This window comes from Bactrocera dorsalis, chromosome 6 (genome assembly GCF_023373825.1).
Source record: "Bactrocera dorsalis isolate Fly_Bdor chromosome 6, ASM2337382v1, whole genome shotgun sequence".
NCBI lineage: Eukaryota > Metazoa > Arthropoda > Insecta > Diptera > Tephritidae > Bactrocera > Bactrocera dorsalis.
In genome coordinates, this window is record NC_064308.1 from 3,411,295 (window position 1) to 3,427,806 (window position 16,512).

General features: G+C 35.9%; 1 protein-coding gene and 1 pseudogene across 15 annotated transcripts in view; both read left to right on the plus strand.

Moving 5' to 3' along the window:
* The window catches only part of LOC125779099 (glutamate receptor ionotropic, kainate 2), a 2,985,835-nt gene that overhangs the window by 1,964,724 nt on the left and 1,004,599 nt on the right, over positions 1 to 16,512 (plus strand). The window lies entirely within an intron of this gene.
* Positions 12,125 to 12,327, plus strand: LOC125779892 (small nucleolar RNA U3; annotated as a pseudogene).

A 16,512-nucleotide genomic window follows, 5' to 3' on the forward strand; every position in this document is an offset into this window, starting at 1 on the left:
TTCTCCGACTGTAGTCCAAGTGTGCATTTCAACCCAGAGAATACAGTACAGCCAACGGAAACACCGCCAACAACAAAATTGACATTGACGAGTATTTTCTCAAATTGCGTCAGGGATCCGTTTGCGAGAAAATTGCTCTACTCGGAAATACCTTGATATAATGCATGTTTACACAGAAAACAAGGTCAACCAGTAGATGGACATTCAGGTGTGTTCTCAACTAATGCATTAGGATGAATTTGCACAATCCACCCGAAAAACGACGATTGCTTCTAACTTCGGTTGCTATAGATAAATGTACGCGGTTCAACTTCATTTGAGTCATTGCGTATTGTCAATGGTACGGTGTGTGTAACTTTTTGAGAGGCTTGCCAACAATAAATATTTCTGGAACAAGACAATGTTGTCGCTGGAATCAAACCATGGACGATGCGATAGCCTTCAAATCTGCGTCAATTATGGGATACAAACAAAAATTACATTGCCGGAGACATTTTACATCGTATTCGCTAAGAATTGGAAATGGGCAAATTCCGATCGTCTTGACAATGAAGACGAAGCTGTGAATTATCCAGTAGAATTTCTAAATTCTTTGGAGAGGCTTGGTATGCCGCCGCATCTTTTGCGTCTCAAAGTTGGATCTGTCATTACTATGTTTCGCAATTTTCATGCGCCGAAACTGTGTAATGGAACACGACTGTTTGTGACGCAGCTATCGAATACAAGGGCGCCGAATGCTTGGTGCTACAAATTCCTTTGAGTTCCAACGATTTGCCATTTCATTTCAAACCTATTCAGTTTCCAGGAAAAATTGCATTTGAAATGACAATCAACAGGACACGAGGATAGTCGCTAGAAGTGTGTGGATAAGTCTGGAAATGCCACGTTTTTCACACAGCCTGCTATACGTGGCGTGTTCATAAGTTCGAAACCCATCTTCTCAAAACATTTACGCACCGGAACAGAAATCAAAAAACTTTGTTTATCAAGCTGCGCTACATTGAAAAAAATCTAGAAAAATTACAAATAAATGATTCAAACATAAAATATAGTACATTAATTTTTTTTTTTCATTTCAAAGATACATAATTTCACACAAGACAACGCCTGCGGAGTCAGCTAGTGTTCTATATATAATTCAATCTTAATGTAATAAATTTTTCATGCTCATATATTTATGAACATTCTGCTAGGGGCCAAAGTTGTGTTTTAACATTACTTGCATATTATGTTTAATTATTATTATACCTACCCTGAACAGGGTATATTAAGTTTGTCACGATGTTTGTAACACCCAGGAGGAAGCGTCGGAGACCCTATAAAGTATATATATAAATGATCAGTATGTTGAGCTGAGTCGATTTAGCCATGTCCGTCTGTCTGTCCGTCCGTCTGTATATATACGAACTAGTCCCTCAGTTTTTAAGATATCCTTTTGAAATTTTGCAGACGTCATTTTCTCTTCAAGAAGCTGCTCATTTGTCGGAATGGCCGATATCGGACCACTATAACATATAGCTGCCATACAAACTGAACGATCGGAATCAAATGTTTGTATGGAAAACTTTCACATTTGACCAGATATATTTACGAAATTTGGTAGAGATTATTTTCTAAGACAACAGAGCAATCTTCGAAGAAATTGTTCAGATCGGTTAACTATAGCATATAGCTGCCATACAAACTGAACGATCGGAATCAAGTTCTTGTATGGACAACTTTCACACTTTACCAGATATATTCACGAAATTCGGTAGAGATTATTTTCTAAGACAACAGAGTAATCTCCGAAGAAATTGTTCAGATCGGTTAACTATAGCATATAGCTGCCATACAAACTGAACGATCGGAATGAAGTTCTTGTATGGACAACTTTCACATTTGACCAGATATATTCACGAAATTTGGTAGAGATTATTTTCTAAAGCAACAATGTAATCTCCGAAGAAATTGTTCAGATCGGTTAACTATAGCATATAGCTGACATACAAACTGAACGATCGGAATCAAATGCTTGTATGGAAAACTTTCACATTTGACAAGATATATTCACGAAATTTCTTATAGATTATTTTCTAAGACAACAGAGTAATCTCCGAAGAAATTGTTCAGAACGGATTACTATAGTATATAGCACATAGTTACTAACAGAAATGCACCTGTGAAGGGTATTTGGCTTCGGTGCAACCGAAGTTAACTTTTTTTCTTATTTTTAATTACGTCTATCTGGAAGTTTAAATGGAACAGTCAAAGTTCTTGTTAGACATTTGGATCTTATATATAAAACTAGCGGGCCCGGTGCCTGCTTCGCACGGCAAAACAAAATAAGAAAAGAAACACACTTGTTTTTAATAAAGATGGTTTTGTTCCCTATTATTCAACTTTTAATTCTAGTTTCTTACGATCTTAGAGTATGTATCACTTAAACTATCTTAGAGCTCTTTCGTAGAAACATTTTTGGTTTTGCCATGAGTTGTTGTGTAGATAAAGAGAACTGAAGGCTTGCCAACACGTGAGCACGAAACATATAACTGGTCGTGTGAAAAGCAAGGATATTCTAAATCAATTCCACAGAATTCCAACGATAGCCCTTGCGCTTTATTTATTGTAATAGCAAATGCAAGACGTACTGGAAACTGTAGTCTTTTGAATTCAAAAGGTAAATCTGATGGAATCATTGGAATGCGTGGAATCAATACATCTTCACCTTAAACTTCCCCTTTAAAATTGTTGCTTCGATAAAATTGTTCATAACCTTTTTAACCGCTAATCTTGTCCCATTGCATAATCGTGATTGATTTATATTTCGAAGCATAATAATGGGAGCACCCACTTTCAATTGTAAACGATGAGGTGGAAATCCGGGTAAATCTAAGGAATTAAAAAATTCTGTCGGATAATTAACAGCGTCGTCTTGATTCGTAACCGTGCCAACTGATTGATATGTTACAACCTCGCCAGGAACATGGGTTAAAATGTCTGCATTCGTTTGACCAACGTCTTTATTTTTAGCGGCCAGTATAGCTCTTTCAGCCAACCAATTATGATTGCCATAATTTTCTGCAATATTTGGAAAAACACTTGACACCAATTCTTCTTTTGTTGGTGCAATATTACAAAAGTTATCTGGTAAAGTGATTAAGCCAGTTTCACGATCACGCAAGTTGACCATTGCCTATTGCCAACAGTTGCCTTGAAAATGTGTCGGCCGATGGATCGTTTTGAATTTGTATGTGCACATTTGTAGTCAAATTGAGTATTTTTACATGTCTCCATAAATAAGATGACTTTAAACATGCTTTTAATTTATCTGCTGGTGTTGAACGGGGAATCACAGGCAAAGCCTGACGAAAATCACCAGCCAACAGAATCAAAGCGCCACCAAATATCTGTTGATCATTACTACGCAAGTCTTGCAATGTCCTGTCTAACGCTTCCACTGATTTCTTATGCGCCATTGTACATTCATCCCACACTTTTAATTTGCATTGTTGCAGACTTTGCCCATTCCCGAATTTTTGAAAACATTACAGGTGGGATTTTCTTTTACATTCATATTCAGTGGTAATTTAAGTGCAGAATGGGCTGTCCGACCACCATCTAATAACGTCGCTGCTATTCCAGATGATGCAAGTGCCAATGCTATATTACTCTGTGATCTTATAGTCGCTAATAGCAAGGAAATCAGAAATGTTTTGCCAGTTCCTCCTGGAGCGTCTAAAAAAAAAAACATTCCTCCAGTTTCGTTTCGTACTGATTCCATTATGGTATCACATGTGTGTCTCTGTTCTGGATTCAATTTACGCAAATTCAAGTTTATAAATGTGGTCAACTCATTCAAATCATATTGTTTTTCACGGTTTATTTCTTGATTGAATGAATCATGCATTGGTCGATTTGAAGCTACCAACCCCAATTGTGTCATTGCTTTATTTGCAATTACCAAACAAATATCTTCAATGATAATCAATGCCTCATTAAACATTTCAAGTGTAATCATTAAATAGTTATTTCCTGCAATTCGGCGCATTCGATGCAAAATGTCTTCGGTCATAAAATCCTTAAAATTTTCCCATAATTGCAGTGGATCAGATAAAAAACATGTTGCAATAATAATAGCAAATATTGTTCGTATTTCATGAGGAGAACCTGTTGCTGATGCATCCCTAAGTGTCGCATCCCAGTGATTATCATTTTCCAGTAAATGCAATTCCTGACATGCTTGACGAAAAGTGTGACCCCGTTACCTCTTTTCAAACTCAAAAAGGATGTAGGCCCACGAACATAAATCAATAATAGATGCAAATAAAAACATTCAGCATGACTGGGATGCACTGTGTAGAGACGTCCAATGGCATCACTTTCAAAAATGCAAGCATAACCTTGAACTGGTCTTCCTTGCTTACGCCTGTTCCATTTCTTTAGATTATTGACTCGTAGATTTATTAATTTGCCATTATCATCCGTTGAGCGTCGGCGATACAATGGGTAACCATCTTTTCCATTAATTGTCTCGGAAATCAAATCTCTGGGATACCGCTTCGTGCATTTCCCACCTTTCATACATGGCCAATTAATATTTAGAAAACCACATGGTCTATGAATCATACTTTTTGTAACAACATCAAATAAACCTGCATCCTGATCAGGAATTTCTGCTGAGATGATGTCATCTATTTGATCGCTTGTTATTTTGTTGACTAACCATACCAAAATATGGGCATGCGGTAACTCTCTCTTTTGCCATTCCACCGAATACATCCAACATCGAACTTCGCCGAAAACTTGATGTTAAACAATAAAATCTATCAATGACTTCAGCTTCTGTCTAAATACTCGTCCAGTTATGTCATGACGGTCTGTAGAAGATTGCCCTACAGATAAATATTGCTTGATTTCGTCCCATTGTGGATTACATGTAAATGTAATAAACAAATCTGGTCGATGTATATACTCTTCTGATCGCAACTTCCGTTGATTGAATTGAATAAAGTTCAAACGCTCTGTTTCTATCTTTGCATACATGTCTACGACATATTGATGAAAGAGTCTCCGACATTTCAAAATATTATTTTCCTGATTTTGTCGCATCATAATTCTATGTGCATAACCACAAACTTATGCAAACTGTAATCAATTGCGTGATTATATCTAAATCTAGCACCAACAACAACAAACAACATTAACGTAGATTTGTGCGGCACGCCTTCGAAAATTTTGATTAATACTTGTCGGCCTACGATCTGAAACCGATCTTGCAACACGTTCCCTTGTATTTGCAATCTCTTGTTCTCCGCTGTTCTTGCGATTGATTTTCCCTTTCGTTTGATCTATTTTGCGTTCTATGCGACCGACGTCCAATGTCAGCTCTTGCTCTTCGTGGCATTTTTAGAAGAAACTAAACTAAAGATAATAAAGAACTTCAGTAATAAATTGATGAAATCCAGCAAATTCTGGACTCGAAAAGCTGAAAATGTGTCAAAATTCAATTAAAAATTGGCCAAAAAATCGAAATAATTTTTGTCTTACCGTTCGGAAGCGAAAATGAAACGTTCGAGATCGTCTGCCCTCGAAAAGCTCCAAAAAGTGACGAAAAGACACGAAAATCTGCTGATCTAGCTCACTGATCGGACATTAAACAAAAAAAATTCACTCAATTTTTTAATTTTTTTCACAAAATATCAAACTTGTGATTATGTCGTTTGTAACAATCAGAACACTTGTTTAGCAAAACAATCGATTTTTATCTCAGTAATCATTGTTTTTTTTAATTTTGTTTAACAAAATATTCAAATTAAAACGATGATTAGAACGAAAATTTATTTATTTTTATCAAAATACTCACCAAAAAATGCGAAGAAATTAATATTTTCAAAAATCGATTACGATAAGATCAATCACCAATGACGTCCAAAGAGAAAAGAGAAATGATAACAAATTGCTATTTGCATCACTCCGTGCAGTGGCCTCCAATACACAAACGACCAAAATGTACTCGTATTCAATAGTAATGAATGCTGTATGCGGTACAAAAAACGCCTGCGGCAAAAACACACTCACTTCACATACGCATCGCACACACATGCGTTATCGGATTTCAACCAAACTTCATATAAACCATATATGGGCCACTGCCTACGTAGTGTGTAAGTTTGGTTGAAATCGCACGACTCGTTTATGATTAGTTCGGCGACGTACATATACGGACTTATTTTTATATACATAGATAGTAATGATTAATGCTATTATCAAAACTAATGTTAGCGAAACGTGACCACTTACGTGATGAAACTTTATACCTTCTAATTTTATATTTTCTGTTTTGAGGATTTCTATTTGTTATTTAAGATGTACGATATCTTTGGTATTGTTTATTAATGTTGAATCAAAAGGTATTTTTTTGTAGTTCTAGAATATCTTAAATATCTTAAACCCAAAAAGAGGATGGCAATTCTATATTAATTTCAGATTGTACGTGATGAGGTGCTGTTAAAGTTACTCTTTCTGGTCGGACTGTACATCCTTCTCTTATTGTCATAACGCTTTGATTAGGGATTTCCATATGCATTTGTTGATTGTTATCACATTCTAGATATATCATTTGTTCAATTCACAACCTGTCCTAAAGCATCGTAAAATTATAAATTTTTATACTTGTTTTTTTTTATAATTTTACGATTTTACGATGCTTTACGACAGGTTGTAAATTGAACAATTGTTTTGCTAAATAATTTGTAAAGCCACCGATTTTGAAAATATAATTTAATCAAAATGTTTTCATTTATAGATGGTTTCAAATCACATGCTTCAGTTTTTAACTCTTTTAAAGCTGCTACTTCACATGAATTATCCTTCGCTGATTTCCAAGCCAAATTTGCAGGATATTGGTAATGATTCTCCGAGTTAGCAGACCATTTATCTAGATCTACTTGAATTATAAGTGAATATTGATTCAAATCAAACTTATATAGTATATTATATTTTTCGTCTTTTATTTCTGGAATAATCATATTCCCTTTGATTTATATACGTTTGACGGTTCATACAATATTAAGGGAATTTATATATTAATGACTAACCGTGAATCAAGAATTAAACCTTTATCAGTCATCGATTTATAGATTTCTTTTAATTCATTACCCGATTCAGGTAGTATTGATTTACTTAATATTATATACATATATGATATTACTTAATAAAGAAATTGAATTTATTACAAACAAGCAAACAAACACATTGTTTGTAATCAATTCAATTTCTTTATTAAGTTGTGAAGGCTTTAATAGTTTTGGATTTATGCGACCATGATTTATGTCAATTAGAAGATCGTTTCTAAAAGTCTTTTTTCATTTTTTTAATAGTTCCCATATGTCTAATGAACCTATTTGGGTATAATTAATTGCTTCAAAACAATATATTATTGGACATCCTATTAAAAATGACCAGGTGTTAAATTGTCCCTATCGCGTTCACTATCTATCGCACAAAGACATCGTGAATTCAGCACTGGAACAATATGTGATAGTAAAGTAATAATGTTAATTTACTTTCGCCTATCACTCTTTTTAAATGATATTTAACCGACTTCACTCCTGCCTCCCAAACACCTCCAAAGTGAGGGGCTGCCAAAAATACCATTGAATTTTATCTGCTTCTAATATGGGAGCTACGGTTGAGTTATTTTTGATTGCCATTTTAAATCTCGGTCTAATCTTCTACAAGATCTGAAGAAATTTGTTCCATTGTCCGAGTATACATATATGTTGAATTTTACCCCTTCCAGCAAAAAATCTTTTCAAAGCAGCTAGGAACGCTTCGGTTGTTAAATCACTTACTGCTTCTAAATAAATAGCTTTTTTGCCATACAAACAAATACAGCTATGTAAATTTAAGACTTTTTTGTCCTCTGCTTTTTGCACATTTCATATACATCGGTCATGCATAGTCTATACCAACGTGTGTAAATGGAATTGACATAGATACTCGGAATTCTGGAAGATTTCCCATTAATTGTTTTGTTACTTCTTTGCGGTAGCGTACGCATCGACTACAAGTACGAATTGTATTTTTTTATGAAATTCTTCCATCCAATAATCCAGTAATTCTTTCTAATCATTGATTCTATTAACTTGTTTCCTCCATACAGAGTTATTTTATGAACATTTTCAATTATTAATGATGACAAATGTGACTTATTCAATTTTATTGGGTGCTTTTGATTAAATTGGAGATTTACATTACCCAAATCTACCTCCTACAAGAAGGATTCCATTAATATCCAAAATTGGATTTAAGCTTGCTGTTTGAATTATAATCAAACTGTTTGATTTGTAAGATCAGACGCCAAAACTCAACAAAGATTTATCATTCCTTACCACTGGTGGGGGGAAATGAAACATCTTATGTCGAGTGAGAAATCTTTCATTCTGATTTTATTTTTTATGCCTTATATACTATTTTTGAGTTCTTAGTTATCTAATTAAACATATGTATATTTATGGCACACCACATGAGGTTGTTTTCAACTGTACATTATAATACATGTGCGTGTGTGTGTTGTCACATAATTTATGTTGTATGGTTTGGGCTGTTTTCAAGTGCACAAGTGCATTTGTAATCAATTGCCCAAACTTAAGTAAATACGAGTACGTTTATATGTATTACATTTCTTGAGTGCATGCGTATTACATATTAATGCATACGTGCCTCATCTATGTATATAAGTTAGCACCCCATACATTCAAAAGTATCATATGATGCAGTAATATCATATGATACAAAGTAAAATAGCAAACTCCGTACCCGTTGCAGCGGCAAACATAGGTCTAGAGTTAAGTAAATATAATTAATTGTAAATGTTAGTTCTTAAGTGGAATTCAATAAAGGAGCATAGCTCCCAAAATATATTTTTTTATTAAACATAACAAAACGTTTTTTAACTTATATGCTGCATATAAATGCATATATTTATAATATGTGTTTATTTATGTATGTTTTGCATTACTTCTGTCTTATCTAATATAAGTGGAATGTATAATTTATTACAATATGATTTTTCTTATCTTATTTAACATTTGTGAAATATATAAAAGTTTTAAATATAATGTTGTTGTCCGTCCTTTGGTAGTAACAAACATGTTCAATTTTGAACATTCTCCCGGGCGACAAAAATAACTACAGTTTGTTATTGTGTCATGTTCGTCAACTAAGTGACGTTCAGGATGACTAAGCGCCTTTCCATGTTGAATTAATGACAGTTTGGTCATAACTATTTCTTCAAATTCGCTATAAAGGTATCCTGCCGACTTTTCTTCTTTCACATCAGACGACGGTGTACCTTTAATGTTACGCTTCTTTTTTCACTTTAGTATTATCCTCTTCACAGCATTCGTCTTTTGGTGATTGTTGTATTTGTTTGTTTGGTAGACATCCCACCCGTTTCTTCTTCTTTGTTTTTAAATTCAGTACTGCATCTTCCACTGTCATACCTCCATCGTCAGCGTCTTTAATTGTCATGTCTTCATTTGGTTCTTCATCAGGCGAGTCAATATCCATTTTTGCACCTGTGAAAAGATAACCCTCCTCCCTACTTCCTCCGAAGTGAGGACTCTGTCGGGGAATAAAATACCTCTTAAAGTCTTCTCTTCCCGTGGTTGTTATAATAGTTTTTTTTAAATCATTATTAAAAAATTCAGCTCTCCAAGATTCCTTTTGCTCTTTTGTTTTCTTCGTTTCTGCCAGGATGCATGGTTTTTTTATCCCATTTAATTGTCGACTCGTTGTCAGCTACAATTGGGTCGTGCTCTTCTCTTGTGTCATCAACTTGAACATCTCTTTCTGTAAGATCTTTTATCTCATCTTTCTCGAAGGTTATATCTTCTACGCGCTGCTTGCGTTTCTTCGATATGTCATCAACCCACCAATTCTCGGAGCGTATATCTTCTACGCGCAGCTTCTCAAATGTAATTTCATCTTTGCTATTTTTTAAATAGCTTTTTTGTTTATTTATTCTTTTCAAGATGTGAGTGACATATCAAGAAAGGTCTTCTATCTCAACATTAAAATATGAATTGTTGTAATAGAGTTGCAATTCGTGGATATTTCTTTCCATGTTGCTCCATAAATTCTTGAGACAGTTTTCGTAAAATTCGATGTCAGTTACGTCTCTATTATGTACATTTATTTTTGCCTCTGCAATTGTAGATCGAATTCTTTTCGATCTTTTTGAAGTTATACTTCTTATACGAGTTCGGAAAAGGTTGCAATAGATTCAGGTTGCGCAACCTTGCTCAATATGAATCTAACGCAACCTTGTCTGCGAAGATGTTCGAGCAGCAAGCGAAGCAGTGACAATCGGCGATCGTTTGTTCGTTTCTTTCGGCACAGCTCGGCTTTTCTACCAACGTCACAATGTTGCCATGCTTATGCTGTTGTTGTTGTTTTTGTAGAACAATTTTTAAATTTTTGGTTGGTGACATATTCACATATGTGCGCATATGTATCAGGGTTCTCATTTACTACTCCGTAGCAGCAAAATTTCTAGAATTATTGCTATGCTATCGCTACCGCTCTCACTTTACCAGGAGCCACAGCATAGTCTTAGCAAAACAATGTAAAAGAAGTGCTCTACTCTGCTCCGAGTTTTGTAAGGTAAAAAACTATAGCTGGAGCGGGAGCAAAACATTAAATTCTGCGCTATGCTCTGGCGTAGCGGTAGCAAGAAATTGGGAGCGGTAGCACAGCAGAGCTAATGAAAATTTTCATGTGCTACAACTCCCGCATGTGTTTGTTGTTTTTTTCTTTTTAGCTATTTTCTGTCATAATATTAGATTAATTGAATATTTCACTCAAAAAAATGTTATGCAAATCATTTTGGCACTTGTTGCGTCGAGTGACTTTATAAATCTAAAATCAAATATTTTAAGAAATATATTAATAAAGTGAATTAGATAATTATTGAATAAATTATATATGTATATTTTTTTTATTATGTAAAATATTTACCATTTTTATATTACCAAAAACATCATGTATTTCAAATGTCTTTAGACGCATGTTTCTCAGAATTGTTCACTCTTCTTCTTCACATTTCGTGCGAGTGTGAATTTCTTGGAAAAAATCAAGTTTAGAGCCCCGTAACACCTCGCCGGTGTGAGTTTCGTCTTTGTTGCTCTGGGCACTTTTGTAGAGTGAACAATTCTGAGAAACATGCGTCTAAAGTCAAGCGATGCCTTAAAATACCTCTGATCTGTAGGAATTTAAAGATAAAAAATCGGGATGGTCCTGTATTTTCTATGGAAAATTTTTACATGCCTTGGTCCAGTTCTTAATGTTAATATTTAGGGCTACAATTTGCAGGGAATTGTTTTAGTGTATTTCCAAGGAAATTTCGTGACGGGACTGAAAAAAATTAATAGTTTAAAAAAAAACACCCTAATGTATATAAAAAAGGGGAAAGTAATGTAGTTAAAATTAATTTCGAAAATTCATAGTAATTGAGTATTGTAATACATTTGGAATAGATGATGTTTTTGGTAATAATAATAAAAAAATATATATAATATATTCAATTATATATATTTCTCAAAATATTTGATTTTAGATTTATAAAGTCACTTGACGCAACAAGTGCCAAAATGATTTGCATAACATTTTTTGATTGAATTATTCAATTAATTCAAATATTATGACAGAAAATAGCAAAAAAGAAAAAAACAACAAACACATGCGGGAGTTGTAGCACATGAAAATTTTCATTAGCTCTGCTGTGCTACCGCTCCCAATTTCTTGCTACCGCTACGCCAGAGCATAGCGCAGAATTTAATTTTTTGCTCCCGCTCCAGCTATAGTTTTTACCTAACAAAACTCGGAGCAGAGTAGAGCACTTCTTTTACATTATTATGCTAAGGCTATGCTGTGGCTCCCGACAAAGTGAGAGCGGTAGCAAGAGTATGAAATGCTATGGGAGTAGCGTAGTTTTTCAAACGCTGATATGTATGTTTGTATGCTTGTGCATTATTGAAGTTATACTTCTTTTTCTTTCGTTTGTCTTTCATTTCTGCGAATTCTCTACTATTTTGCATATCTTTTGGTTGAAATACTCAGCGTTGGCCGTTGAAAACTTAGGGCTATACTTTACAGGATCATTTCTGTAGTTAGTCTTCATTTACACTTTTTGGAAATCGACCCGCGATGACGAGGTATATCGTTTTATCTGACAGCGTGAGGTTTAAGAAGTTCATTTCTAATTTTGTCTTGTGGCATATTAGAAATGATGTTTCTTCGAAAATCGTTCGCTTACAACGGATAAAACGACTTCTGATTGGTGATTTTAATGAATAAATTCTTTTGGTTGAAATGCTCTGCGTTGGCCGTTGAAAAGTTAAGACTATATTTCTCAGACTCATTCATTCCTTTCATTTCGTCAAAAAAATTAATGACCTTTAAAAATATGCATATTTCGTTGTCATTTCCATATTCGTAGCAATAGAATTTCTATGGCATAAGTAAAGCAATGGCCGCCGATTGTCACCCCTTGCCGCTGTAGCAGCTTCGCCTACAAACATGCGTAAATATGTATGTATGCATACTAGAGTGTGCCATTCTGAGGCAACCTTTTTTTTCAACTGAAAAACAGGCTCAAAACTTTCGAAAATGTGTAAAAAAAAAGTCACTCAAAAGATGAGCTCTTAATATTAATATTAAGAGGTGCCTATTTCAAATTTTCTGTTTTCCATATAAATTACATGGAAAAAAAATCATTTTTTTTGTGGTGGTTATTGTGGGGAGGTTTTATATGTGCCCCGATGGCTGCCAGTAGGGATGGTAAACTCGATCCCGAATCTACTCGAGAATAGAGTTTTCTCGTAAAATAATCGATTTTTCGAATGTCAAGAACCGATTCTTAATCGACTTCGAATACTGGAGATCGATTCCGAAAAATCGATTATTTTACGAGAAAACTCGATTTTCGAGTAGAATTGGAATCGAGTTTACCATCCCTACTGGCAGCTATCGGGGCACATATAAAACCTTCGCACAATAACCACCACAAAAAAAAAAATGATTTTTTTTCCATGTAATTTATATTGAAAACAGAAAATTTGAAATAGGCACCTCTTAATATTAATATTAAGAGCTCATCTTTTGAGTGACTTTTTTTTACACATTTTCGAAAGTTTTGAGCCTGTTTTTCAGTTGAAAAAAAAAAGGTTACCTCAGAATGGCAACTAAACGGATCGTAATGTATTTTCAATTCACAATAGTTTTTAAATTCCACTTTGCTTTGGATCGTATTTTTATGTCACAATAGATGTGGAACTGTCAAAACTGCTGCGAAATTTTCATTAAACTAACAAATCTAATTAAATATCAAAATGGATTCAACTTTGTTTTTTTTTTTTATTTGAGCTCTAGGAAAAGTGGTGGGGATAAAAAATAGTACGGAGATAGCTAAGAGATCGTAGCAATATCGTAAGTATAAAAAAAAAAACAAATTATAAATCCTCATTAACAAAATTTTCTTTGTAAATGTATCGTTGCAATGCATTGGCAAGAGAGGAAGGTATCACCCCACAAAAGTGGCAGATTTGCTAACGTTTGTGAGTCATTACATAACATCTGCATAAAATTTACAATAAGTTACGACCCTCAAAATTGCGATTTTTAACGCACACAAAAAATGGACACCGGAGTAGCGAACCGCCTCACCGCAATCGACCAAACGATAAGAGACCAAATAAAGTATTCTGAAAATTTCTCAAGCTTTTTTGAGAATAATTAGTTAATTGGGATGCGCGATTCGTTGTGAACGTGCGAAATTGCCTGTGTCTTGCGATTTTAAAAAATGCCGATAAAAAAGACGACCGTTCTCGATTCTGGTTATTATACAATTGAATTCTTTATTAAAACGGATTTCATGGCTTAGCTTAAAAATTAACCTAACGGCTTAATCTAGTGGTAAGTATGTACATATAAGAGAGGGGTAAGTATAGGTAGATATAATTCAGCAATCTTACAATCCACGGTAATAGAGTCTTCTAATATATTGGTAATAGATGTTTTCTTTTTTGTTAATATAAAAATGGTAAGTATTTACATGATATAAAAAACAATATTTAATAATATTCATAGACTCTTTAATTAATTTTACAAATTTCTTTTTAAATTTTAGACGTATAAAGTCGCTTGACGCAACACCGGCCACCTTGACAGGATCATGATCCTTCAACTTCGATAGGCAGCAGGGCTAGCTTGTGAATAGGATGCTTAATGGTGCCTGCCTTGATTGCCACGTCTGCCACTCGCACCTTTCCGTCTCGTCCTTCTACGGTTGCGGCGATTCGTCCTAGTGCCCACTGCTGCGGTGGCGTGTTGTCTTCGTGGGCGAGGACGAGATCGCCGGGCTGCAGGTTGCGTTTCGGGTGCAGCCATTTGTTGCGCTCCTGAAGACTGGTAATGTACGCTTTGGACCATTGTCGCCAAAACTGTTGCTTGAGACAGCAATCAATTTGCCATCTCTCGCAATAGCGAATTGGGTCCGTTGACACTTGTGCCGGTGGTACGGCTCGGAGGGAGCACCCTATTAGCAGGTGTGCTGGAGTCAATGCTTCGCCGTCGTTGGGATCCTGGCTCAACGGTGCGAGGGGCCGCGAGTTGAGGATGGCCTCCACTTCGGCCAGCAGTGCTCCTAGCTCTTCGGCGGTGAGCAGCACGTTGCCCATTGCGCGCACGGCGAGGTGTTTGGCGGACTTCACTGCCGCCTCCCATAACCCGCCGAAGTGCGGCGCCCTCGGTGGTATAAAGGCGAATTTGAACCCTTCTTCGGCGGCTAATTTCCGGAGACTGGGACAGAAACGCCTCTTTGAGTTCGCGCAACTTGCGATCGGCGCCGACGAAGTTGGTTGCGTTGTCGCTGTATATCGTCTGTGGCATCCCTCGGCGACCAATGAACCTTTTTAGGGCGAGAATAAAGGAATTAGTTGATAAGTCAGAAACTAATTCTAAGTGTACTGCTTTAGACGTGAAACAAACGAAAACTGCGTTATAGGTTTTTACGCGTATTTTTAATGTAGTATAAATTGGACCACAAAAATCTACGCCACATATAAGAAAGGTTCGTAGCGCTCGAAGCCTTTCAACTGGCAAGTTTCCCATTATTTGGGTTTGCAACTTCGACTTATAATGAAAGCAGTGTTTACAGTTTCTTACGGTTCTACTGCATGCTTCTCTTGCATTGATCAGCCATATGCGTTCTCGAAGAAGCGCAACCAACGCTTTTGCCCCTGCGTGGTGATTTCGAAAGTGCAGGAACCGTAAATAATTAATAACGAAGTGCGAATTCTTATTTAGTAATAATGGAAATTTGGCATCGTATGGGAGAGGTGCATTTAAAAGGCGACCTCCTACTCGGATTAATTTGAATGAAAGCGACATATCCGAGTACTCATGCAAAAACGGATTCAGTTTTTGCAAGTTTGCGGGTAGCGTGGTGCCTTTCGTGAGTTTTTGGATTTCATTCGCAAATTCCGAATGTTGAATCACCTGAACAATTTTTAAAAAACTCAAGTGTAATTCGTCAGATGTCAGGTCCCTTCCCTCCGTAGGTATTTTTGGTCGTCTAATCCACCGTAATAGATAGGCAACCACACGAAGCAATTTTTGATGAGAAGAGAATTTTTCGATAAGGTTCAATAGTGAATTCTCTTTCACATTTATGGCTAGTGTGAAAGTATTTTTCTTTTTAATGCTTACCGATCCAAACGGGGTTAGATCGTCGATTTTCTTCTTCTCTAATGCTTCATCGTCTGGGGAGAGCTGGAAGTGAGTGTTAATTGGCCATGAACCGGGGTCTTCTAGGAGGAACTGTGGACCGCCAAACCATATTGAATTATTCAATTCATCCACGTTGCAACCCCGAGACACTTGATCCGCAGGATTTTGTTTTGTTGGCACATGTCGCCAATTTATATTTTCAGTCCATTCTTGGATTTCAGACACTCTATTTGCAACAAAGGTTTGTAATGACGATGGATGCGTTTTTACCCAATGCAATACGATTTCAGAGTCTGTCCAAAATATATTTTTTTCAAATTGTCGATTCAACATTGGCGCAATTCGTGACCATAATTTGGCAAGAAGATGTGCTGCCGAGAGCTCGAGACGCGGAAGAGACTTGGTCTTCAGCGGAGCCACTCTAGATTTTGCAGTAAGCAGCATACATTTGACACCACTAGCAGATTGGCTTCGTATATATATGCAGCATCCGTACGCTCTTATTGAAGCATCGGAGAAGCCACGTATTTGGCAGATAGCACTCGACTCTAGATTTACGTATCGAGGAATGCTAATTGATGATAGCTGCAGTAGGTTGGCTTTGAAATTCTGCCAGCTAGTATCAAGGCGCAATGGAATCGACTCATCCCAATCTAGTTTTTGGATCCAAAGCTCTTGCAATAAGATTTTTGCTTTGGTAACTAGTGGGGCTAATAATCCAAGAGGATCGAAAAGGCG